Source organism: Anolis carolinensis, chromosome 6, assembly GCF_035594765.1.
Source record: "Anolis carolinensis isolate JA03-04 chromosome 6, rAnoCar3.1.pri, whole genome shotgun sequence".
NCBI lineage: Eukaryota > Metazoa > Chordata > Lepidosauria > Squamata > Dactyloidae > Anolis > Anolis carolinensis.
Window position 1 is genome coordinate 78,239,940 of NC_085846.1, and position 26,503 is coordinate 78,266,442.

Here is a 26,503-nt window from a genome sequence, read left to right on the forward strand (position 1 = left end):
CTTTCAGCTTTGGTTCCAACAGAACATGTCCAAACTGATAAGATTAGCAGTTTGCCCTTTCCATTACTTGACCCATCCTGCAGAGGTAAAACAGAAAAAAAAACTCGCTCACTGCTGCTTGGGAATGAAATTGTTTAAAGAGAAAGCTTTTGCTCAGGAGAAATGTCCAACTACAGCAAAGGATTCCGCATATGTAGGAGAACTCATGTGGTGGATCTTTTTAATGAACAATTACTCACCACTGAGTGTGATTTAGCAGTTATCTCTATATTGGTTCCATATATAGTATACCTTTTCTACCTAGCTCTCAGTAACTTTGTTAACACTACCTTGCCACCAAAATATTTGCTAGGAATCATCTTAGGGCTTTCACACATGAGGCAGGATCCTATTGGATAATGCTATGCACATCTAGCTGATTATTGCATCCCTAGGTACTGACAGGTAAATCCCATAAATAACTCCCAGTCCCAAAACATTCCTACCTTTTGCAATGGTTCTTTCCTACTTTTGCAGTGGCATACTGGTGGGAAAGTGACATCTGCTATTCCAAAACTATCTCTTTATCATTTATGCCACATTATATAGTTATATTTTCTCCCCCCAGGTGCAATTGTTATAGAATTTGTTTTTTTTAAAAAAAGAACATGGAACCGTGGGAGTGTGGGAAAGCAGAGTTATGAGGGTATGCAGAAGTAGAAGCACGGGACTGTGAATTGGTGCAATTCTGCAATGAAAGGGAGTTGTGATATTGAAAGTGCTCTACCCAGTGTGTATCTGCAATCAGTGATAGTGTATATAGTGTAATAATACACCTGTAATGTAATAGTGTAATCTTTAGACTATCCTGATCTCAGCATTTGTGACCTCACTCCAGGCCTCAAGTGCTAGCCCTTCTGAAAGGTGATAGGGGCTATATATACATTCCTGAATGAATCATTATTTCTAAACAGAAAATTTTCACCTTGTAATCTATGAAAGTGGGAAAATTTAGAGAGCAGCTTGCAAACTAGCACTGTGTATGGTGGGTGTTAGGGGAGGGGCTGGTTACTATTTAGGAATTGAAGCTTAAAAGGCACACTGAACATACGTAAACTTGTCTGTGTATGCAAAGCATGGGGGCGTAGTGTGCTTGCAGTGTCATGAAAGGAAGTAAACAAAAGCCAAAAAAGTATACAAATATCTATTGTGACACTCTCAAGTAATATGTATAAGATCTTCTTCAAATAGTTAGGCACCCTGATGAAGGCTAGAGAGAAGAAAGCATTCATACAATATATCAGGGTGGGCAAATTTGCATCTCAAAGAAGGCCCCAAAGCCCATAAAAGCAAGTCCAGATGTGATGGGAGTTTGACTCCTGGTTTTTGAAATAATGGGAATTTTTTTAATGCTAAGCCATGAATAGGGGAAGGGAAACAGGCCATTTAATGGTGAATTGTTGCTTTTCCTTCCTTCCTTTTCTTTTTCTCTTCTGGTTCTTTTCTTGCTATAACAATGGAAGAGGAGCTGCAGAAACAAGCTTGAGAATAGCATGTGGTCCCACAATGAACTTTTACTCAGCTCTGGATTAAACTAAACATATCACGTTTACTGGAATACATAAGATGTATACATAGAAACAATCTCCTTGTCCTCAATATCCAGGGTTACTCAAGGTCCTACTCTTTTGTGTCCTACCATCACTATATTTATCAGTCAAGAAAGGTTTATTCTAAGCTTTTTCCTGTACTGCATAAAAATCCAGAAGGCTAGTACAAGGAAACTCTTCTCCCCCAATCACATTAAGATTTGTTCTTTTGTGTGATCACACCACACACAGTAGAAAGTTGCAGAAACAGCTTCACCAAGCTATTGACTAAAGATATGATGACAATACTCCTGAAATGTGGCGGCACTGTGTGAAGTAACAAGAAATATATAATGGTGAATTATCAAAATCTGTGATAAAACTGTACATATCAGGAGCCAATAAATCTTGCAACTGTTGTGCAAAAATAGGGCTAGGTGCAGTTACAAGTGAATTTGAACATACCATTGGATTCAAAGCAGTGAGACAGAGTTTCATTTGTGCACCTGCTCTGATCATCGATCGTGGCCAAATAGTTTTTCCCAATAAAATATTATTAATATAAAAATATAAACACTATAAATTTTATGTTATATTGCTTTATCTCTTTGTCATCCGTTTCAATAAACAACTTTGCTCCTGATTAAAGCCCATCCTTCCAATTGCACAAAGACATATTTCCTACTTTTATTTTCGCATTGCACACAATACGTATCCAGATATACATTAGAAAAATGTTTGCAGTCAAACCTAAACAGTGGTTCCACTTTCAAGCTTCCAAATGTTGAGGGCAGGTCTCCAAATTTAGCCATCATGCTTTCTTTGGAATGTGTGAATAGGTCATAACATCAATTAATTTGTTATCAGATGAAATAAGCAGTTATAGCACTATGGGAATTTTTCACTGAAGACAGCAAGGTTTTAGTCACAACCTAGCAATATCTAGATTTTGGAGTAGGTATACAGGGTTTTTAACTAGAAAGGTAACTTATGCTTTTTATGTTATTTGTCTTATGGAGGATGGGGATGTAAACTTTTTAAATGTGAAAAATTGCAAATTTCACATATGTTGAGGGTTTATGGTAGCATTTTATGTTATGTAATTGTCTTTTGTTCAGTCGTGCGCCGCTTTGAGTCCCGCTCTGGAAGAAAAGCAGGATAGTAATAAATAAATAAATAAAAGTAATAAATAAATAAATAAATAGTAATAAATAAAAAATAAAATAAATAAAAGTAATAAATAAATAAATAAAAATATATAAAAAATAAAATAAATAAATAAGTTAAAAAATAAATAAATAAATAAATAAGTTCAAAAACTATATTTCAGTTAACAATATTGTTTTACATACTTCCTGTCTACAGCTCAGGTATTCTTTGCATTCCAATGATTGCTTCAAATATATGTGATAAAGAACTACAAACTTTGTGTCTATAGTTGTAATTGTGATACTGACTTTGCTTTCTGCTGCCTTTGTCTCCCTTGTGTCTCAGCTTTCTATTCCCACCTTCTGATTTTCACCTGCTGTTTAATGGTCTAGCTTACTCAGACAATTTCACCTTTCGGAACATGACTGCTGTAATAGCAATGATTTCAAACAGAGTGATACTATCTTATAGACCTCACGAGAGATAAAGAAGTACTTTGCACCTATATTTATTTGAAAATGTATGTGGCAAGTAAAGACAGATGGTGACAACAGATGTATTTTTCCTTTGTTATTGCTACATCTCCTTTTATGTTTGATATGTCTTCTTTTTAGAAAAGAAAAAAGCATACAAAGTCTTTCATAGCTACTGCCCATGAGAGATTTTCTCTAATTAAAGATGGCTTATGCTGCCAAGCAGAAAGAGCCTCCTACCAAAAAGGAAGAGAAAGAGACACCTTCATCGTGAAAGATTAGGCATATAGGGAGCAGTTAAGATGGCCTTAATTCTTCCGGTTTAATAACAGCCTTTCAGATAAGTCTCCCCCACTGCTGACAAAGATAGGCAGCTTGGCTTAAAGTCATTTCCTAAACCATTTAATGGTTTTTCATCTCCCCCCTATCGTTAATATAAAAGTTAGTCAAGCCTTAGGCTTACCTCTAAATTCCAAATTATGTGAATAATTCAATAAGATACAACCAAATAGGGATAAAAATCCTTGACTACTTCATCTTGCACAAGAAGATGAATGCTATGGAACTTTTCTCCCTGCTGTGGAAGAAAATGAACATTTCCCTACAGTATTTTCCCTACATTTGAGTGTTGTGAAAGAATTATTATGTGGGAAATCAATTTTTCAACGTATTAGAGTCGTGCAGGAAAACCACAGGTTGCATGTTCAATATCTTTCTTGTCCATATGTTAAATAGGGCTGAAAGAGGTACACTCTTTACACAGATAGATGCACGGGGCTAGGGATTGGTGATAATATATGTCATAATATAATTTCATTTGTTTCTGGGTACAATTCAAAGTGCCAGTTATTACACAAAAATCACAAATGTCTCTATAATGAGAAAAACTTGAGATTTTTTTAAAAAATCAAATACGAGGGAAGCATTGAGAAATGTGAGATATAATACTGGATCTCTCAAGCAGAATATGGACATTGACAAGACAGCTATACCAAACCCACAACAAGTGTTGCAGAGAAAAGAAGTAAGTTCAGTCTTCTTTGTAAAATAGATAATGTAGCTTTATTTATAAAATCCATGCATAATCAAATACATTGTGCAGAGAGAAGAAAAAATAAAAAATGAGTGAAGGTCAGCATGATGCAGGGGAAGAGTGGGTGTGATAAAACAAAAACAGAAATTCTCCATAATGGAGACTAGCAATTGAGAGAGTTTGGGCATGCACAAATTGTTGTCTTTAACAAGGAGAAATCACAATTGGAAGATTTGCTCATCCATTCAGAGAGCTTTGCGCATTTACCTTTTAGAAGTGTAGCTTCTCCATGGATTTTAATTAATTCTATTTCAAATGTATTGCAAATGCAAGAAGCAAGGGGGATGCACTGCTAGGGGTGGAAGTTAAGGGAGGGAGTAGGAGGGAATGTAAAATCAACAATGTGAGCAATAGAGTACAATACAACTCATGCATTAGTACCTGGAATTCACTTACATGCATAATCACTCTAGGAAATATTTAGGTCTTCCACCATGGTGTCATGGTATGCCTCTGCCAGAACTTGGCCATGGAATTGTGCTGGAGGACCTATAAATCCTAGAGAGGTGTTCCCTCTGGGCATGTTCTAGGACATCCTGTGGAATGTGGTATGTTTCCACTAGAAGTAATTGATTTCAATGGGATGCACTATTACCTGCAGTTTCACATTTTTATAGTAAGCCCAGGAATGTATCCTCCATGGATATACTGTACAAGAAGCAAAGGAGGGAAAGGAAAGACTGTGAGGCAAGTGGCAAAGTGCAAAAAACAGGACAGGAGTTCACTGAAAGGGCACACAATGAAGCAAAAGCAGGAGTAATATGAGGGAAGAGAGCACCAATAACAAAACAGTGGACTGCAAGAAGCAAAAGGAGGCCAATGAAAGGAGTCAGGGAAGTGAAACAAGGAGAGTGAATCAAGAAGATGAGTAGGAGGGAAAGGAGAGAGAGTGGCATGAGCAGTGGACTGGGAGAAGTAAAGGAAGGAATGCTGAGGGGAAACAAAATGAATAAAGGGAGGGAGTAGAAGGGGGAGGAAGCAATGCAAGTAGCAGAGTGTAAGAAGCAGGATGGTGCTTGTAAAGTATGCTTGCTGACAGGTAGAATCATAGAATAACAAAGTTGGAAGAGACCACATGGGTCATCCAGACCAAACCCCTGCCATGCAGGAAAAGCACAATCAAACTACCCGATAGGTAACATTCTGTTTGGATTATTGTAACATGCTCTACTGGGGGCTGCCTTTCAAGAGTGTTTGGAAACTTCAGCTGGACCAAATAACTGTACTCAAAATGTTGGGCTTCGCTACAGGGATCACTATAACATCTCCACTGGCTGCCAATTTGTTTCTGGGTACAATTCAAAGTGCCAGTTATTACACATAAAGCCCTTTATGATTTAGGTCCAAGCTATTTGGCAACCTGTATTTTTCAGTATGTGTCAGCCTGTGCTCTGGGATTTTCAGAAAAAGCCCTTCTCCCAGGGTCATCATCATTGCAAGCAGGTTGATGGAGATGCAAGAGAAGATCTTCTTGGTGGCTATCCTAGACTCTGGAGCTCCCTGCCCAGGTAAGCTAGAATGGCCCTTTCCTTGCTGGCCTTCTGTTGACAGGCTAAACCCTTTTTATTAAAGAGGCCTTTAAAACAAAACTCTTTTAAAGAAGAGGCTAGGGGATGCTTCATTTGCTTAACTATTTTGAAGGAGACAAATCAAGGGACCTGATTTGTATAATGATAACGACAGTATTAGGAATAGTTTTATTAAATAAATAGTCTTAGTCTTTAGTGTTAGAAGGGAATCTGCCTTAATCTTAGTGTTAAGCTATGAGAAACACATAGAACAAATGACAATTGAAAGAGAAGAGACAGAGCCCAACCACAAACAGCCCATCACTTCCTTAGATATGCAAAAGGAGACATCAATTGAAGGTCTGGAATGTCAAGCCAAGGAACTCACAAGACAATAAACCCAAAAAAGCAGGTCTTAGATGTAGACAGTTCAAACAAAATAGTGTCTGATGGATTGGACCAAAATTGATGCCTCAAAGGAAGGAAATCCCAGATGGTATATTGATATATTGAATGGTTGCAACCTGGACATTTGCTCCCCTGAACTGTTTTGATAAGCATCTGATCAAATGGTGCCATGTGCAGGATGAAATAAGATGAAAGAAGGAGGGGGCATGAGAACAAGGATATTTGTAAAGTGAATTGTACCTGAAAAAAATTATAAGACCTTATGTGAAATGTCTGTCAGTGTACCGCTCCCCTTCCACACGGACACTCACAGATCTTCTATTTGCAAATAAAGGCTGTTGTAATTTTAATCTCCTCTGCCTCCTGACGTCTCATTGGGAAACCAGCTTCGAGAGGTTACAAAGGTTGCCTTCTTAAGAAAAGGGACATCACAACTGAGCATCTCCATTTTAAAGAGCTTTTATCTTTTTAAATGGCATTTTATTATTTTATTCCAAATCCAAACTGTTTTTAACACTCCAATTAGTTTGATTGCAAAATCCAAATGCAAAACACTTCAGATCTCCTGAATTTCAAATAAGACATACTCAACCTGTAAATACTTTTTTAAAAGATAACATATAGAGACATTGTCAGCTTTGTTCCATCTTAAAGAATACATAAAGATAAGTGCTTGCAAGATCTACAGCAGCGTTGACTGAAGAGGGAAGAAATGTAATCAGAACAACCAATTCAAATCCCATTAGACTAACAATGAGAGAATGATCTGGCACTTTACCAATATTGTTTATAGGGGTGGCAGATGAGAAACAGCAGCCAAAATTAAATTTGACAGCCCTCCAATGACTTGATATCATTCCTTCTTGTGGCCATGGTGTCTCTCATAGAGACATTAGCCAGTTACAAAGGTCTCCAGATTTCTTAGAGCTAAGTATGAAAAAAGGCAGGACACAATTTTGTATTTATTCCTTGACCAAATGTTATAGATTAGTGGCAGTTCTGTTTTAATGATAGGTGGGTTAGTTTCAATCTACCATTTTAAGCAAAATAGCCTTTTCTGCATAATTTTATTTGTATAGATATAACTATATTATTGCAAAAAGAAAAGAGACTTGTGATACCTTTAAAAACAACCAATCTATTTCTGCAAAGGCGTTCATGCATTCAAGTTCACTTTTTTAGATGCATGGAATGAAGTCTTAATAAGCATACATATTTACCAATGTTACACTAAGGTGAAAGTCCTGTATGTGCTGTGACATAATACTAATATGTGTACATAGTTTTTAATATGTTTATATATATTAAAATGCAGAGGATTCTCAGCTCATTTTATAATATAGACATCATAAAACATGTTCTGCACATGCTTAGTTTGAGTTGCCTATCTAGCAAAAATTATGTAGGAGGCCAAGATGTAGTGGGTTAGAATGAGTGTGTCTGGTTACCAAGGAGATAGGAATGCGGAGAAGGCCCAGTCTACTCCATCTCAGAAAAAGACAATTTCACAAGAAATCTGTAACTACTCTCCATACTTATCCCCACCCCCAAAGATGAAGAAATGTATTGAGATTAAATGGTAATTCATACACTTGAATAGTCTAAGCTGGTGTTTCTCAAACTGTGCTCCTCCAAGTGAATTGGACATTAGCTGCCAGAAAATCCAGCCAGTTTACCAGCTCTTAGGAATTGTGGGAGCGAAAGTCCAAAACATCTGGAGGAGCACAGTTTAAAAAACACTGGCATTTGTGCTATTTTGTAGACTCTTGGTATTCACTGCAGTTTGGTTCTAAGATCTCCTGTGGATGCTTAAATCCATGGATGCTCGAATTCCCTTATATATAATGGCATGGTAAATACTGTCCCTTACATAAAATGGCAAAATCAAGATTTGCTTTTTTGTCCCCCACCCCCACCCCGTGTTTTCAATATGTGTATGGTAGAAACCACAGATGCAGAAGCAATGGATGCAGAGGGCTGACTGTACAAGATTGTCTCCATATTTCTCATGCATCTTGAGTAAGTCCAGTTATTAATAAAACAGAGGTCTGTTCCTGAGAAAAACTCTGAAGTGCATTGTTTTCCAACATAACACATGCTAGAAAGATTTAAACTTTCTGTTAGAATACTGTCAGGATATCTCTCAGGTTAATTTCTGTAATATCAGGGGAAAAAATCATAGAATCATAGAGTTGGAAGAGACCTCATGGGCCATCTAGTCCTTCCCCCTACCAAGAAGTAGGAAAATCGCATTCAAAGCACTTCTGACAGATGGCCATCCAGCCTCCGCTTAAAAGCCTTCAAAAAAGGAGCCTCCACCACACTCCTGGGCATAGTGCTAAATAGTTTTCACAGAAAGTTCTTCCTGATGTTCAGGTGGAATCTCCTTTCCTGTAGTTTGAAGCCATTGTTCCATGTCCTGGTCTCCAGGACAGAAGAAAAAAAGTCTGCTCCCTCCTCCCTATGTCTTCCCCTCACATATTTATAGATGGTCATCATGTTTCCTCTCAGCCTTCTCTTCTGAAGGCTAAACATGCCCAGCTCTTTAAGTCGCTCCTCATAGGGCTTGTTCTCCAGATCCTTGAGCCTTTGAGTCGCCCTCCTCTGAACACCTTTCAGCTTGTCAACATCTCCCTTATTCTGTGGTGCCCAGAATTGGACACAGTGTGATTCCAGGTGTGGTCTGAAAAAGGCTGAATAGAGGGGTAGCATCACTTCCCTGGACTTAGACACGATACTCCTATTTATGCAGATGAAAATCCCATTGGCTTTTTAAGCCACTGCATCACATTGTTGGCTCATGCTTAACTTGTTGTTCATGAGGACTCCAAGATCGTTTTCACACGTGCTTCTGTCGAGCCAGGCATCATCCCCCATGCTGTATCTTCGCATTTAATTTTTTTCTGCCTATGTGGAGTATCCTGCATTTGTTCTTGTTGAACTTCATTTGTTAGTTTTGGCTCATCTTTCTAATTTGTTAAGACCATTTTGAATTCTGCTCCTGTCTTCTGGAATATTAGCTATCCCTCCAAATTTGATGTCGTCTGCAAACATGATGATCATGCCAATTGTGGCAAAGGGTTTTGAAAAATGGTGGTGGCACCACACTGACAAAAACAGGACTGGAGAGTAGGTTGATGCTCTAAAATGCATAAGTGCTCTAACAATGACAGTCAGAAGTCTGTTTACATTACACAATTATAGCGGTTTTATTCCACTTCAGTTGCAATGATGTAATCCCATGCAATCCTAACATTTGTAGTTAGTTGAGCCAGTACAGTTGTCTGCCTTAGAATTATAAATTGCCTCCTCTAAACAGACAGCTGAAGGATTCTATAATTTTGTAGTACAAATGGACCAACAGACCAATGTGGGGAAATGGTGTTACTCACCTTGTCTTTTCTAAGCAGGGAGAGGGGAGCCAATAGTTTTCATTCCTATCTGCCAGAAGTGAGGGAGTACCAAAAATAAGATAAGCAGTTAAAATAATCTTTGTTTTCCATTATTTTCTACCCTGTCCACTGCTTCAAGTAGAAATTTTATATTTCCTTCATTCTCCTCACTCTAATACACATCAGCTGCTACTTTTCTGTGAAAATTGCCTGAAGAAAAGAGAGGCAGGAATGTTGCGGTTCTGCTAGCAGAGTTAAGCCAGAGGTAGTGTTACTGACATTCTGGAAAAGCAGAAGATGTAACACCAAAATGATGAAACAGGTGAGAAGAAAAGGATACACCAACTTCAAGTTGCTGGTTGTGTGCATACTTAACTTCAGAGGGCAGGGAATTTTCTTAAAGTCGAGGCTTTATGAGAAGGATATTTGGAACATTGTATTTGTTGTTCAGGAAGGTTGTGTTTTTTGTTCTCCATTGAATTGGGCATTTTTAATTAATGTGATCATTATGACAATGGATTTGCCATGCACCTATTTTAAGGGGGTCAAAAGTTTAACAGATGCCTTTCCCATCACATTATCAAAATTCCTTGAGTGCAACATGTAGTAAAAGATTTAGGTTATGCGTATACAACTCAAATATCACTGAAGAAAATCTTTTATAACACTGTGTTCTGAGGAAGATGAATTCCCCACATCTTGCAAAAACACAGAGCAGCAACTAGGGAGTACATAAAGCAAGCATCAGCCCTTTACTGCAGGTATATTCTTCTCGTGCTAGTCATGGAAGATGATCCTCCCCGGCCACTCAACAGAATCCAATAAAAAGACAGAGTACATTTGGAATGAAACTCCACTCTTTCTCTCTTAACACATTTTGTATTACCCGAGAACTAAGTTGTGGCAGGGCAGGTAAGATTGGCATTTGCCTAAACATACATTTCCTTTGTACAGGCTACACAAAATACGCTGATAGATAGATCCCATATTGTTTGTAGGCCATATGCTGGGCATGCTGGGTTTCAGACAAAGGCATTTTCAGATCTTAAAAGTACATTGACCACGAGTGGGTCCCATGCTTGTTCTGTATTTTCCAGTGTTCTATCTGAAAATGCAACATATAACCTGATCTCATCCTATTACTTTTTTCGGTAATTCAAGAACTTGCTATAAGTACATAGGTAACATGTTTGAACATTATAATAACTCTGGAATCATCATACACTCCCTGTGTTAATTAGCAAGCTCAAAGTGCATTTGATGTCGTGAGTTATTAAAGGTATCTATCTAGTGGAAGTTTCACCACTCACAGCAAGAAGAGCAGCAAGATGACTTAGATTAATCAACATAATTATACATATTTATAACTCTAAAAGTCTGCATGTAGCTTTGATACAATTATTTTGTGTGCTTCTGACTAATAACAAGCCAAGAAGCTGTCATTGAAGAGGGGAAATTGTGTAGAGAGGTGGGTCTTAAATGTGGACAAAGATCAAAGAACCAGCAAAGATAAAAATATTGAAAACTTAATGCAGATTCACAGACTACCGCTTCAAGAAACATGATGCAAATGTGATTAATCTTCACTGCTCTTAAAATATTTTTGAGCTGTAATGAGAGTCTGGTTATAAAAACATTTCTTGGAAAACTTAGCTACATGCTAAGGAGCTTCATGGTAGCTAGTTGATGGTTGTATTAGTAAATAATTCAAGTGGCTTTCGGGATTGGTGACTGATGTGTGCAGGATTCTTCCTGTTTGGATAATTGAGCTCAACCTTCAGTTTGATGGGTTCAGAATTATGTCCATCCAGAAGGGGAAGTAGGTCTAGCTAGCTACAAGTTACTAGGGACACTATAAAAGTGGTTCAGGGATGACATTATGCTAAACCATTTCTATAGCAATGAATAGACATGGATGTTTGGCCAGTATTCCTTCTTCTCTCCTCTTCTTTTGGGTTTAGAGAGAGAGAAAAGTTTCACATTATGCCTGGATATAATGTAATTAAAACCACAAAGTTCACAAACCAGAATATTATACTATGTCTGAAACCACAACTTCATATAATGTAAGGGGAAGTATTATTTTCCCCAAAGTTCAAACAAAAGATTTAAACAGCTTTCCTGCACATGCAGAGATGGGTACAAGCCAAAACTATTTTCCTCATAGTGCTACACCATGATTTAGTACTGAATCTGAATTGGGTCCTTATCTATTATTTAAATTATTTGGATTGTGGAAAAGTATTTGTTAGCAGCTTCTGTAAACTATAAATTTAACTTGTTATCAAAATGTTCATGACTTCTATCTTATGCAGCCCAGATGTTTCTAACTAGCATTATCAATTACCAGTAGATTTGAGCATGTTTATTATGGTAATTCCTATGAACACTTACTAGGAAGAAAAATACATAAAATATAGCGGTACTTATTTTCACAAGAATATACACTGTATCGAGAGACAAATATTTATTAATATCACGACATCATCCAATATTTCATTATGTAGGATTTCATTTTTTTTAAAAAAAATATTAATCATGATATTCAAAAAGAAATGAACATTTATGAATTTTCTCTTCTCCAAATCTTTTTCTCTCTTAAAAAATGACCTCTTATAATTTTTCTTATAAAACTAAAAACACAAAACATTTTGCACACATTTCTTTGAATCTAGCCAAAATTGCAACTTCAACGTATTCTCCTGTCCCACCTTGACACAAGTCTAAAGAGCCTCTGAATACTGATCTCCACATCAAAATAATAAAATCTTGATTTATAGCAATAAATATCAGGGTTGGAATGGGATCAGCAAAAGAATCACCCCAAAAGACTGGAAAACCTGTCAACAAGATGTATGAAAGGACCCATAAACAGGATTAAAGTCGCCTGTTATCAATAGATGTTAACAGGACCTTGCTTGAAAAAATGCTTCAAGTTGCTTTACTATAAGAAAAGTATTATTCCTGTTATCATCTCATCTCTGAAAGCAGGAGGACTAAGAATATAGGTTCTGTTGAAAGTATTCAGGAATGGCTAGGTTTATTTGTTTATTTTATTTGTTAATCAAATTTCTGTCCACCAGGTCTTAAAATATGTAACAATATATATATATTCAAAATGATTTCAAAACAATTTCAGAAATTGTGATGTCCCATGGGCCATGGAGTTCTGATCCCAGCGCCATCGTGGTTGATGATGACGAAAACATGGTTTTTTTGCCAGCTCAGCAAGAGACGGAATTTTTCCAGATGCCTGTTGTTGATGATTCTACCCAAGAGCCTATTAAGAAAGACCTTGAGCAGGCCTTTCCCACTGCCTCCCCCCCTTTTGCTAGGAAACAGTCCTATGCTATGAGTCGGGGTGAAAAAGAACAGTTTCGGAGAAGCTTGAGATTAGCAGCTAAACAAGACGTTAATTAGCTATGTTCCCCTGGGAAATTCTAGGGAGGAACGCATCTGGAGGGAGATGTGTTTCGCTTCTCTTTCCCTTGAGAAAGGAAGCTCTGGACACCTGCTTTGCAGGAAGATGGGACTTAGTTAAAAGTGCCCGACACAGAGGATTCCGTGCGGAGTCAACAGATCAGCTTCAGGAGTGATTTCGTGTTTCCAGCCAAGTGTGGACTTCGTAAAGTCTGCAACTCCAGTTTCCTTGCCTTGCCTTGCTTTGCCTAGCCAAGTATTCAAGAACTATCTTGCCGTGCTTCCAGCCTTGGACCTTGTTTCTAGTATTAAGCCTTGTTCCCAGTTCTTGCCGTGGACTTACTTTGAACTTTGGAAAGATCTTTGGACATTTCCCCACTCTATTGTTTGTAAATAGAGTGTGTTTCGGTTTGGAATTACAACTTTGAACTCTAATATAAAATATTGGACAATATATTTTTGGACTATATTTGACCTTCCCTGAAAGGTCTTTTATTGGACTACATTTCCTACTTGTTTTTATTATTCTTACATATCTCCTTAATAAAGATATTAGATAGTTTTGGCCTCCGTGTGTCGGTTCTTAGTGCTCCGTTGCCTTGGGCGTGACAGAAATATATTTTAGAATCGGTTTTAAAAACTAAAGTCTATATAGAATAACATAGATTTGGCTGCCCTCTAGAAACTCAACAGTCTGACATTCCCTGGTGAAGGTATTCCATAATTAAGCTGCTGCTACAAAAAAAGTTGTCTTATGTTCTCACTAACCTCTCAAGATAATGAGACACACAACAGCAGCTTCCTCAAGTACTGGGCAACTAGGTTGATGTCACTGGCATGAGAACACACAATTTGAAGGAGCCCGACGTATTATTACTAGAGAAACAGGCTGTCAAGATGCCATATTAGATTCAGAAAGATGAGCACTGGTATAGTCCCTGATGCAATGGCCTCCAGAAAGTGCCATATTCGCCTCAGGAACATAAGGAGTACTTGGTAATGACTAACATTGTTATTAGATAAATATCTCCCCCCCACACACACAACACCCACTTTTCTGCTCAAAATTACACTGATGGGGATCTACCCATATACATTTACTATATTAATTACCCTAATTGTATTCACTCTTTTTGTATTTTATTGTTATTCAAAGAATACAGTATTTGTTGATTGTTGAATGCAGCTAAATGGCCCTTGGCATCTCTCCACAATGCAAAGAGTACTCAGCAGAACAATATTTAATACTAAATTGGAACATCAAAGTAATGGATTACACAACATACAATGTACATAATTTGAAGTCTATAACCACATGCCATAGGTAAAGAGTAATTATAAACACATAATAAAGGTGGCTGTGATTTCTAACCAATTAAATCCAGGAAAGAAATTACAGAATGTAATTTCATGGACTAGAGCAAAGCTGGAGAGAAGATAAATTAGAATATCCTGATAGATCACTGAATGATTTGTGACCCCATTACGCATGAAAAAAAAAAAGAGCTTCGACCATTGTTCACTCATGGAGCCCCAACACCACACATCAGATGACATAGGCTGATTTCCAGCGAGGCTCCATGGGTGAAGGCAGCATGGTAGGATTCTAGTCCACCAACACTGTAGCCTCCCTGTGTTCCATTAGGAACAATGGGGTTACTGCGAGATTAGGCCATGTGGAGACATTTTGCCAAGTTTGATGGGGAAGTGTCAGCTGCCGGCCAGGGCACAGGAATTGCCCCACTGCAGCCCCGATTTGCCACAGAGGCTGGAGAATCGCAATGCTGGACCTCATACATGTGATGAGGTCCTTGCTATAGATCTTATCTTAAGATTCAGCTTACATTTTTTACTTTGTGTATCTGTAGAATACATTTTGTAAACATATATGGGACAGAAAGATATGGCTAGAAAGGCAGAAATGTTAGCTGAAAACAGGTATCCTAAGGGTCTGCCCAAGCTGACAGCCTTGATCTTTGCCTAAGAATCACTTTGCTCTTTTCATAGGCATAGAATACTCACAGTTTTTCCAGTTTCTTTCTCTGAAATACTCTACAACACTTGATATTTGTTAGTTTTCTCTCATCCAAATAATAACTAGAGTTGACCCTTCTTCCAATACAAGATCTAGTGCCTTTAGGGTACTTAGTCAGATCCCAGTATTATTAGACTCCTGATTACATGAAAGTGTTTACTGACATCTAGCCATTCTTTATTAATTCCCTCCTTCAGATCCTCTGCTAAATATGATCAACAAAAAAGACATTCATGATTATGGTAGGATGTAGTATAGAGTGAACTTCTAATAATGGTTAAAATGGAGGCATAGAAATCTCAGTCCTCCAGATATTTTTGACTGAAACTCTCCAAAATTCCATACCATTTGTAATGCTGTCTAGGTTTCTGACTGGCAAATTCCAAAATATCTCAAGGGTCAAAGATTATCCATCACTGCTTGAAGCACTACCTTTCCCATATGAGGACATTTCCACACAGCTGAGTCCACAATATAGAAAAGCAGCTTACCGCATGAAACATTACAATTGCACAATGATTTATGTTTGTTTGTTACAACATCTGCCACTGGCATGGAAAAAATGGCAAGCCACTCTTGATATAACGGATGTGGAAACAGTCTCCACATAGCCCTCCACATAGCTTGGTGGATGTCGTTGACATGGTAGGTAGAAAATTTTTAATACATATCACAGCCCAATGAAATTTTTTTGGGGTGTCTAGGTTTCTAGGCCTCTTCCTGTATTATTAGAGGTGATTATTCAGAAAATAGCATTGAATAGACCCCGCATCAGCTTGAGTTTCTTAACTGTGGTGATTATAATTTTTTATGGGTGAAGCAGATGAAGATGGTTATATGGCATATGATGTGTATCTTATAAACTAGAGCTGATAGGAGGAATCTGTGACCATTTTTGGACTCAGCAGATCAAATATAATCAGAAACTGGACTAACATTTGAGGCACCAAAATGTCGGCCAGTGTATCTTATCTTTTTTTTTCATTGTTTGATTTTTAAACTTTCCAATAGAACTTTTAAATAAGAAGTTGGGCTTGATTTTTGAATAAATACATATGTACCCACATTTTAGGCAAAACTGCTGTGGATGCATCAATTATCTGATAAAATACTATTATATCAAAGGAATGAATAACATTACAGTGTGGTGCCCTAAGCTACTCTTTTTTCATACCAGTCATTCAATTTGCCTTCTGATAACACAGGCTTCTAAATATTGCAAAAGAATGAAGTTTTGAGAAGTTTTGCTATGCCTGCCAACAGTTTAAAAAGCTACTCAGTTGGACATTCTGTGCTGTCTTTCACATCAGGATTCATATGTTATTTATGAATTGGTTGTATAATGGAAGATTATTTATGCTCTGATATTTATTGCTCCCCTTTTTGTAAAAGCCTTTGGAAAGAAAATAGCATGAATAGGCACACTTACTAAGCAATCATGTTATAAAAAATAAATGGCTAGCATGTTTAAAAGGACTATAGCTTTTTAAAAACCAGCAGCTAAAACAATATTTACTATCCATCAGGAATGATAGGATAGGATAGGATAGTTCATAAGTGTAATTTGGAAGCTATGGGTCTGTAGGTGTAATCACTTTCTTAGAAGAACACTTAATTGGAAGCACACCCCTCTAAAATCAATGGGGTTTACTTTCAGGGAACATACATGACAATAAAGCAATAAGTAGTTTGCAGCACTTTCTACTTAGCAGTCTCAAAAAGAGATGCTTAATTTCTCTTTTTGCCTGAAACTCATTACTACAAAATATAAATTGAAAGGTTTCAAGAGCCACTTCTGTCTGAACAGCTAGCTCCTCTACTATTGCTGTCGAGCTCAGTGGCCATTTAATTAGATTCCTAGTGAGTGTAAAGTTTGGTTGTTAAACTAATATGAATGATATTATCATATTTTATGTCAAATGAGGTATTTAGAACCTTCCAATCAATGTTAAAAGGTAAAGGTTTCCCCTGACGTTAAGTCCAGTCATGTCTGACTCTGGGGTGTGGTGCTCATCTCCATTTCTAAGCCGAAGAGCCGGCGTTGTCCATAGACACCTCCAAGGTTATGTGGCTGGCATGACTGCATGGAGTGCCGTTACCTTCCCACAGGAGCGGTGGTTATTGATCTACTCACATTTGCATGTTTTCAAACTGCTAGCTTGGCAGGAGCTGGAGCTAACAGCGGGCGCTCAAGCCGCTCCCGAGATTTGGACCTGGGACCTTTCGGTCTGCAAGTTCAGCAGCTCAGCGCTTTAACACACTGAGCCACCGGAGGCTCCAATCAATCAATCAATCAATCAATCAATGTTAGGGCTAGAATAATTTACCTATGATTGTTGATAAAACAACTATAGGTCATTTGTCAAATGGTATTTAGCAATAATTGTTTGGGAGCCCCTGGTGGCACAGTGGGTTAAACCGCTGAGCTGCTGAACTTGCTGACCAAAAGGTTGATGGTCCAAATCTGGGAAGTGGGTGAGCTCCCTCTGTTAGCCCCAGCTTCTGCCAACCTTGCAGTTTGAAAACATGCAAATGTGAGTAGATCAATAGGTACCACTCCGGCAGGAAGGTAACAATGCTCCATGCAGTCATGCTGGCCAAATGGCCTTGGAGGTGTTTGCAGACAATGTTGGCTCTTTGACTTAGAAATGGAGATGAGCACCAACTCCCAGAGTTGGACACGACTAGACTTAATGTCAGGGAAAAACCTTTACCTTTATTAATAATTGTTTATTAATATATATTTAATATAATATCAATATTAATACTCTACATGTCATAACTGTTTATTAATTCACTGCTTTATTGTGTATGTATATACACTGTGATTATATATAAACAGCTACAGAATATGTGCAAGTAGACACCTAATGAAGAACAAAAAAATTATATGAGGAAAACATGGTAACAAGTCTTTCACTACTCTGTATCTAATACATTCAGATATTAGCTAGACTAGATGATAAAAAACTGCATATGGATTTACTAGGGATGGGAATCTTGTGCCTTGCTCCCTGTTTATTTTTATGCACATCCTAGATATTTGAACTAAAAAGGAGAATAGTCACCCCTCATTTCCAGAAATATCTAATTTTTCAATGCCAAAAAAGCAGAATTCCCACTGATGGAAGACTCTGGGAACTCTAGTTATTCTCTGAAGTACTGCCACCCCACTTTCTCAGTTGTAATTAAAATATTGCTTTTTCTTTTTCCTCCTTCCACTTTCCCTCTTTCTCCTTGGCTTACTTCAGTTAATGTGAACTGCATTCAAAGGGCAAAAGTAGTTTGCAATGTTAATTCAGGAGGACGAAGGGAAAGGAGAGGGCCGGATCTTGCCCTTTTGCCCTTTTGCCTCAGGAAAAAGAAAACTGCTGTAGCTTTCCCTATCTTGTATGTTCATCCTCATTAATAACTTCTGACTGGAAATTCATCAGAATTCTCTAATATTTTCCAAAAATATTTTGGGGAATATTGCTTCCCTAGACACAATGAGAGCAATCCATGGCACTTTGACTGTCATGATGTGCTCAAACACAGAGAGTCAGTATCCAAGTCCAGAGATCATACACAGAAAGTTCTTGAATCAAAGCCCAAATCCACAATCCAAGTACCAGGAGACAGTGTCCATGTTCCAAAATCAAACAAGCCAGTAAATAACGATATAGCTATTTGCAAGACAAAATCCAAAGTACTTAAGTCCAGTCCAGGGTTCACAAAACCAGTCATACAACAAGTTCATGATTGCCTCCAGCAACAAGACTGTGAGCTTTTATGCAAAGATCACAGGTGTTGCTTGTGGATAGCCTTTTTCTTAGTAACCTGACAGACCTGCATAATTGAGCTTGCTCTCTGTGAAATTGCACATGAGAAGGAATAGTTAACTCTTCAGCAGCATGCCTGCTTGCTCCTCCTGCTGAGACGTTGTAGCTAAGGGTTCTCCTTCTGCAGCTACTACACTCTGCTGTGTAAACTGCTGAAAGCTGTTGGTCTGCAGCTCCAACCACTCATCCTTACTGTCAGAGCTGACTAGGACATTGACAAACGTAAGGACTTCACCCCACCAGCAGGGGATTTTCTTACCCTATTCTCTCCCATCTTTCCTCATCTTCTGGGATGGCCAGCCATCTTACATCCTTTCTGCAGTGAGGTCCATCTTTCCTCCGACTTCTGTTGCTTTCTTCTGTTTGGAGTCAGGTAACACTCAACTTCTGAAGATGATTTTAGGGCTCAATTTCCATGCTCTGCAAAAACGGAAGCCACACGAAGTCCCACTGGAAGTACCCTTAAGTTATGTGATGGCCTACATGGAACTCCTGCAAGGCTCCATTTCCATAGCACATGGAAACTGAGCCCTAAGGCTGTGCGATTAAATCCTAAGAAACTGTTCAGAATTCAAAGTGCTGTTTTTGAGTTTTAAAGCCTTGAACTATGTGTCCTTACAAAAGCCAGCATGCACATTAAGTTATGCAGGGAAGGGTTTTCTCTGGTCTCATCACTGTTGTAGGCATGATTAATGAGAACTTGAAGAGCGCTTTCTCCATAGCTGCTCCCAGACTGTGGGACTCCCTTTTATCAAGGGTGGAGTTGGCCTCTTCCCTGCACTATTTCTACCAGCAGGTGAAGACGTTTTGTTTAAGCAGGCTTTTGAATTTCAATCATGGGACTATGGAGTGTATGTAAGTGGTGTGCTATTTTTAATCTTTTATCAAAATTATGTTTTAAATATGTTTTAAGTGTTTTTAAGTGTCTTTAGGCATGCTTTTAACAATAGTGATATTTAATTCATGTTTTTATCTTTTGTAAATTTAATGTTTTAGCTGCATCTTTTTGAAATCATTGTGAGCCATCTTATATCTCATTTTGGTAGAATGGTGGAATATAAATTCAATCAATTAATGTTTTCGATATACTCATATAAATTTGTCAAGAAATCAAATCAAAAACCTGGACTGACTTATCCACAAGTCAATGTGAGTACTGTACATTAATTCTTATCTAGAAAGGGAACCACCCCCTTCTCTGAAGAGAGTAGTGAAAGGCAAGAATATTTTTATTTATTTACGACATTTCTACCCCGTCTTTCTCTACCCCGAAGGGGACTCAAGGCGGCTTTACACATAGGCAACTATTTGATGCCTAAAAACCTACAATTAAAATGAACATTTAATTTAAATAGAATAATAAAATACATTAAAACAATTAGAAACATTTAAAACAATACAATCACACTTAATCACGTAATCCACAAGAGTAATCCGGGTCATACCTATAGTCATTGCATGTTATTCCATATCTGGGTTGTTGTATGTCTTTCGGGCTGTGTGGCCATGTTCCAGAAGCATTCTCTCCTGACGTTTTGCCCACATCTATGGCAGGCATCCTCAGAGGTTACTCCATACCTCACAACCTCTGAGGATGCCTGCCATAGATGTGGGCGAAACGTCAGGAGAGAATGCTTCTGGAACATGGCCACACAGCCCGAAAGACATACAACAGCCCTGTGATCCCGGCCATGAAAGCCTTCGACAACACATATTCCATATCTATTTATTGCACAAGTTCTCCAAAGGCTTGGTCACAAAGCCATGTTTTTACTCTCTTACGAAAGGTCAAGAGGGAGGGGGCTGATCTAATATCCCTGGGGAGGGAATTCCATAGCTGAACTTTCCATCCCAAGAGACCCTAAAAGAAGCACCGAGTTCCTAAGGAAGCACCAACCTGCCTAAGCAGTACAATAACTTCCTGATTATTAGAGCTATTCACCAGTGGAATATGCTGCCTCAAATGTGGTTGAGTCTCCTCTGGAAGTTTTTAAACAGAGGCTGGAGGATAATCTGTCAGGAGTGCTTTGATTGCCTGAGCAGAGAAATATCAGTGGCGGTCAGGGGTGGCTGGCCCCCTGAAGTGCTTTTGGTAGTTTCTCCTATCTGTGGAACACACCTGAACTTATCCACGGATTATTTTAAAATCCTCAATTTTTACTCCAAGACCTGTCCATGACTTATACATGAATTGGCTTATACATGAGAAGGATAAATATCTGTCTTTCTCACTCCACCTCTTAACCTGCAATTTTCTTCCTAACAATGGTGGATTATGTTATCCTTATTTTTAGATCATATGTTTGTTACAGTAGACATTATCTTGGAAGATACCTTATATTTGAGGAAAAAAACAAAAACAACAACAAAGCTTTATTTATATACCTCTCTATCTCCCATAGGGACTCAGGGCGGTTTACACATGGTAAACATTCAGTAATAATAATAATAATAATAATAATAATAATAATAATAATAATACATTTATTTTTATACCCCGCCCCATCTCCCCGAAGGGACTCGGGGCGGCTTACATGGGGCATGGCCCGATAAAACAAACAAATAACAGTAACAAAGAAATAAAACAATTATCCCAGTAAAAAACATCAACATCAATAAAAACAATCATTAAAATCAACAAGCAGGATACAGTGTTAAAAACAGGAGACTAATTTGTAGATCCCAGGCAAAGTGCAGAGTGTTACGAAATGGGAAAAGGAAATTTCACAGTTGAATGGACAATCAAGTGTGGTATAAATGGCAAGACAACAACAATGGGACTATTATGGAATGGACAGATAGATCAATCCAGCAACAACTAAACATTGAAGGCCTTTTGGAAGAGCCAGGTTTTTAAGCTCTTCCGGAAGGAGAGGAGGGTAGGGGCCTGCCTGATCTCTCTAGGTAGAGAGTTCCAAAGCCGGGGGGCCACGACGGAGAAGGCCCTTTCTCTCGTCCCCACCAACCATGACTGTGAGGTTGGTGGGAGCGAGAGAAGGGCCTCCCCCGACGAGCGAAGAGAACGTGTGGGTTCATAGAGGGAGATGCGGTCTCTACTTCAGTACCAGCATACAACATACAACAATCCAATAATAACACCACAATTTAAATGTGATAAAGAAATTAAAACAATGTGCTCATTTGATATAAAAAGCAATTTCAAATAGCTCCATTGGGTGATTCATCAACCAATTGCATGGTTTTCCAGATGGGTCATGACAGCTATAAGAGCTGGAGTAGGGTTCACACAGTAAAAATAACATAAAGCCAGGGTAGAAACATGATTTATAGCAAGGAGCATAAGCAGGGATTACACCACTTCAGACCTGCTGAGTAGCTATAAGGGTAAAATTAGTTAAACTAGCACCTTGGCAAAATCAAAAGAAGTGGGTAAAGTGCAGAACAGGGACCATATAATGGCCAGGGTGGAGTCTGAGGCTTCAGGTTAGTCACTTCCAAAAGCCTGTTGAAACCACCAGGTTTTCAGATCCCTATGGAAGGATAATACTGAAGGGGCTTGACTTATCTCTTTGGGGGGGGGGGGGATTCCAGAGGCGGGAGCCACCACCAATAAGGCCGTCTCCCTCTTCCCCACCAATCGTATCTGAGACGGCTGTGGGAGTGAGAGGAGGGCCTCCCCGGAGGATCTAAGGGTCCGCGCTGTGAAGTTGTGAAGCCTCCTTTTTAGATGGTGTTTACTATGGTTTTTATAAGTATTTCATTTTTAAAAAATCTGCTGCTAAGTTAAATAGAGCCAGATTTTCTTACTCTAATAAAAGTTTTAAAATTGATTAACTGATTCATAAATTAAAGATTGCAGCCCTGCTGCATTTCCATGTTAAGCAAAGCAGGTTCAGCTGGTGGCTATAAAAAGCTCGTGAATCCTGTCTGGCGCAAAACAAACAACTCATGACAGTTGCTTGCAAAAGAAAGTGGAATTATGAGATACCTAAGGCATTGCTCCTTTTAAAATATCTGCTAGGGAGCATTATGCTCCCACCAATAGAAGTTGCTCCAACAAAAGGTATCACCATCCCTTCTCTATGCTTTTGTTAAAGGAAGGCAGCTTGGTCTGGAGAGATAATGGATTCATCGTGAAAGCCTGTATTGCAGATTGCTGTGTGAGGCTGGTCTTTGTGTTTGCAGGGATGGCTTTGAGCAATCAGCCATTCAAATGGTGAGTAAATGGCTTCACTTGAGAGCAAGGGAGCATTTCTAAAGTAATAAACCCTGAGATGGAAGGAAAGCTTCCAGGAAAAAATTATGTGGGATGGATGTAAAAACACAGATAGATTTAAGAAACTCTAGGGACATGGTAAAAGGATAAGTACTGTACATGTATTTACTCAAATCTTGTGTGCCATTGAATGTAATGCTCACCTCTATTGTCTAAACCATGAAACAAAAAATCATTTGCTGGCAAATGTAATGTGCAACTGCAAAAAGTGCACACTTTGTAATTTGGCCAAAAAAGATGTGTATTACAATTGCTACCTGCTTAGAACTGCTTCTTTAAAAACCAAAGTGTTGGGACATCCAATCTTCCAGCAACTGAAAATAAATCCATGGAAATAGGTAATCCTTCCCTCAAGGACCTCTCCTGTTTATCTTGCCTCAGCTTCTTTGGTGAATCATTTCATAGAATGTGGTTACCTTTTGGAGCTCTAAGTAGACTTGGGGACTAAAGTCTAGGTTCCTAGCATAGCTCTCCTAGGATGCATCTACACTGCAGAATGAATGCAGCTTGACACCACTTTAATTTTCCTGGCTCAATGCTATGGAATCCTGGCTGTTGTAGTTCTACAAGCTCTTCAGCCTTCTCTGCCAAATAAAGCTGGTGCCTCTCCAAACTACAAATCCCAGTATTCTGTTCTAGGCCTGTGCAAAACTTTTGGAAGTTCTGGAAATCATGATAGTATCCATCAGCCATGAAGCAAACAATCAAGATACATGAAAATTTACAGATTGTTATTTCTTTTATAGGGACATAAAGAAGATTCTTTTCGATCACATCAAAGATTCATCTTGTCCTGTTCTCAACATTGGCCAAACCAGCTACCTCTGAGATGTCAGCAGACATGACATAAAGACAAAAGCTACCTGTTGGTGTGCAGCTTCTGATATTCAGTGGCAGACTGCCTCTGAAAACCATTTCAGCTTTATGGGAAAAGAGCAATTGAAGGATCACAATGCACAATAATTGGAGTAAATTATAGAACGTAACTGCTACCACATAGCTGATCATTAGGAAAATCCATTGTACTAGGCACAGCTTGGTTGATTCCCTTTTGCATTTTGGTATTTTAAAAATGGTTTTAGTGTGTATTTAAATTTAAAATTGTAAAATTCACAAAACTAGAGAAAACTATGTGCATATATACTATGTATATTTATGAATGTATTTGCCAAGCATATTATTCTCTCCAATCACTGAAATGGGAAATAAATATCAGAGAGAGAAAATGAATGGATGTATTCACTAGGATTTTCTCTGCTAATTCAACATTTGTTTATCTTCTAATTGGCCCTTGGAACCCATATTATGAAGCATGAACTGGAAATTGATTGAATACTTAGATTAACATTTAACTGTTTTTGATAATACAGTATTCTAAAACCATCCTTTAGCACCTGAACTAGGATCACCAAAACTATAATAGGGCACTTCCCATACCAGCAAAAAGTATAGCATGTTCTGTTCAGTTTGTCATGAAGGAAAATCTATTTATGTATTATTTAAAATATTTATATAATTCCATATAACTGAATATCTCCAAACTGATCTGCCATAAAATCATTTTGAAACATTTAACACTTAAAGCATAGTAGATGAATTTTCATGCAAAACAGGACCATTTTAGAATAGTTAAACAATTCAAACAAACCCTCACAGGTACATATTTGGATCGACTCAATCTTCTAAAAATGTTACTTAATAATCATGGTTTTATTAGTGCCAAAAGAAGTTACTCCCAATTTCCTGGCTAATGGTTAGAGGTGTCTAACATCTTCTTATACTCTCAGATAAAATATTGTATATGTACAACATGCCTTCCTTAATCCGTAGAGTAAATTGTATTATTTTAGCAGGATTCGATTCCATGATTATCTCCATAGTATATCACAAAAGAAGCAATTTTAGTTGAAATCTGTGATTTTCTTTATAAAAAATAGTATACTTGAACCCACTCAGATCATGTTTGTGGAAAGACAACCAAATAAAGGAGGCCTAGAAGTTTATACTGATTCTACTGTACACTTGTTTTTCAGGAAATTCTCAAGAATCACAGACCTCCAGAGTAATTTACTTTGTCACTGTGACTACATTTAGCTAATGTTAGCCATGATGTCAGATACAATATACTAAATTCTTATTGAAATGTATGATTTACAGAAAGTTCAGGAGTCAAGACTCATACAGTTGTTTAGGTACAATTAAACCAAACACATTATCTGGAGACAGAAGTTGGAATATTTCCATGTGCTTCTCTTTTTTGTTGCAGTCCTTTGCATGAATCATATTAAACTGCCAGAGAGAGACTGAAAACAAATTAGACTTTGAACTGTAGTTAGCATTGTCACTGTATTCTTGATAAGTAATAAGACTTATATCATAAATCAAAAACAAAAATCTATGCTTAAGTGAGCACCTTCAGTGGCAACACCTGTTTGGGATGATTTTGCAGGGTTGATAAAAGGTTTTTCTGGCACAATAGTGTTGCTATTTGCCATGAAGTCTGCTCCAATGTCTGAGATCCAATGAAAGAATCGAGGAGCCCCAGACACAAAGAGCTCTGCCCAGGTCACAATAGTTCAAGGGCATGGCTTTGATGACCGTCACCCCGGCTTTCAAATTGATTTGGACCCACAGCGGAGAGTTCCGCAGATCCATCACCAAAAGGAACGGAGCGGGACCGCAGCAGACTATTATTAAAAGATCTTTTTTTTCTTCACTTTCCCCTTCCCTGAACTATGTAACAAATCCCCCAATAAAAGTAGCCTTCATTTTTAACAGTAACACTCTCTATCTGGTTATTTTGTGTCTTTCTCTGACTCCTTCCTTTGCATGCAATTTCTCTCTCTCTCTCTCTCTCTCACTAACCCGTCCGATCTTTAAACCCTGGCAGAGGCTTCTCCGCTATAGATTAATACGGAGGACGATACAAATTGGCTCATATCTTTATCAAAATTACCCCTAGAACGCTCCTCTTTTAGTCCTAACCCTTTCTAAGGCTCCTGACTCGAAGACCACCAACGGAACCGAAATCGGTCCAGTTCTCGGCACCTCATCAGCTGACTGTCAAACGGAACCGACTGCTCTTTTCAAGCCGGACTGCTCTCTTCCAGCCTTATCTCGGACTTTCCTCTCTCCGCGACCCGCGGGATGGTTTTAGGAGATCCCTGGTCCCTTTCTGTGAACTGGGGATGGTGGGATCGCTCTCCCGCTGGGGAGACATAGTTCTCCAAGGACCTTCGCCCTCTTTACAGCCTGCCAGGAGGGTGCCTGGACGGGCGCCCTCCACGTTTCATTCATACCTTCATAATTTTATGAAGGAGAAGAACACTCTTCCCCAGACCTATCCCTGGACTTATGAAATCTTATACTTCCAAAGACTGCAACCCACATGTGCCCCTT

The 26,503-nt window shown here is 38.4% G+C and overlaps 1 protein-coding gene and 1 long non-coding RNA gene across 5 annotated transcripts in view; one reads left to right on the top strand and one right to left on the bottom strand.

The window, feature by feature from the left end:
* The window catches only part of kcnh8 (potassium voltage-gated channel subfamily H member 8), a 186,961-nt gene that overhangs the window by 138,322 nt on the left and 22,136 nt on the right, over window positions 1-26,503 (bottom strand). The window lies entirely within an intron of this gene.
* LOC103279143 (uncharacterized) lies at window positions 19,124-25,885 on the top strand. 2 transcript variants are annotated; one of them, XR_506597.3, is made up of 3 exons: window positions 19,124-19,240; window positions 22,926-23,044; window positions 23,851-25,885. It is a non-coding gene; the product is annotated as an uncharacterized LOC103279143 (long non-coding RNA). The 2 variants fall into 2 exon arrangements; XR_506596.3 differs by lacking the exon at window positions 19,124-19,240 and adding an exon at window positions 19,506-19,722.